The 1,302-nt window shown below is 36.6% G+C and overlaps 1 pseudogene; it reads left to right on the top strand.

Annotated features, from left to right (window-relative positions):
* The window catches only part of LOC122151415, a 4,197-nt pseudogene extending 3,287 nt beyond the window's left edge, over window positions 1-910 (top strand).
* Window positions 911-1,302: the final 392 nt, after the last annotated feature.

Genomic DNA, 1,302 nt, shown 5'->3' with positions numbered 1-1,302 from the left:
CACAGTGATACTGCCTTGGAAACCCAAGGAGGGGTCGCTATGAGTCAGGTCCAACTCGACGGCACATAACAACAACAACCATATATAAAAACCAAAAAAGCAAACTCAGTGCCATCCGACTCATAGCTACTACCATTGGTGTTTCCAAGGCTATAAATCTTTAAAAAGCCAACTGCATCCTCTTCCACAGAGAAGTTGATAGGTTCAAACCACTGACCTTTTTTGTTAGCTGCCCAATGCCTTAACCACTACACCACCATAGCTACTATCTCTATATAAAATGTCAGGCCTATTTTTAAATATACAATTTTAACTTATGTATAAAAAACTAGTATTTCCATAAAGAAATAAAATAGTAGATTAAATATAAACTTTAAACCTGCCTTTTTCAAAATTTGGAATATTATTGAAAACTGTTGTAAGTTACCACAACTGCCTGCAGCAGAAGTGGTATAAGGTTAGAAAATTCTCAAGTTCCTTGTATTATTTCTACTCATAAATTCTTTATGTCATAAATTCCTTACTTATAACACCTTTCAGTAAAATAACTGATCAGTAAAATAATAAGGATCAGTTAGGATCCTTAGCAATGAAAACAGGAAAACCTGAGCTAAAAACAAGAGCTGCAGGTGGATAACCTTAGGCTAACTTGCAACTTATTTACCTAAAATATATTTTGTACATGTATATGACAACTTCAGTAAGTAATTTTGAGCTGGAAATCAGTGTTTCTGGAATCTGTATTATGCTTCAGAGTCAGAAACAACAACTCTAAAAAGACATATAATCAGGATGTCATTTTAATTTCATATAGGTTGTGAGAGAATGGCACTGGAGAAATTGCCAAGCTTTTGCCATAACCTGTGACATACATAGTGACAATAAACTAAAGAGTTCTTTAGTAACCTAGAAGCTGCTAAAGAATGTGAGAGACCAGGGAACACAACCCAATGAAAAGCATCTGCTGAGAATTGTCATACTGACTGTAAGAAAAACTATTGAAAGCTGATTCATGCTTCAGCAGACCCTAGAACTCAGAAAAAAACAGAACCAACAGCCAGTTTAAAATGGCCTCCCAACTGAAGCGTCCACCTAAGGCAGGGATCAAGACCAGTAAACTTAACAGGCTGGGGATTTAGTAACAGATGAAGCCATGACATCAGCAGAGAAAAAGTATAAAATGTTGACTTTTTCCCTTTACTGTGCTCCACGCAGTGGAGGAGACCTGTACAAATACCACCCATTGAAGATCTGTACAGGTGCCAAGTTGATAAGAGGTGGAATTGTGGTGGTTATGTTTGT

The sequence above is a fragment of the Orycteropus afer genome, unplaced genomic scaffold (genome assembly GCF_000298275.1).
Source record: "Orycteropus afer afer isolate SDZICR_OR568_19922 unplaced genomic scaffold, OryAfe1.0 scaffold00443, whole genome shotgun sequence".
Taxonomy (NCBI): domain Eukaryota; kingdom Metazoa; phylum Chordata; class Mammalia; order Tubulidentata; family Orycteropodidae; genus Orycteropus; species Orycteropus afer.
Note: the sequence above shows the minus strand (reverse complement) of the source record. Positions and strands in the feature narration are given on the sequence as shown.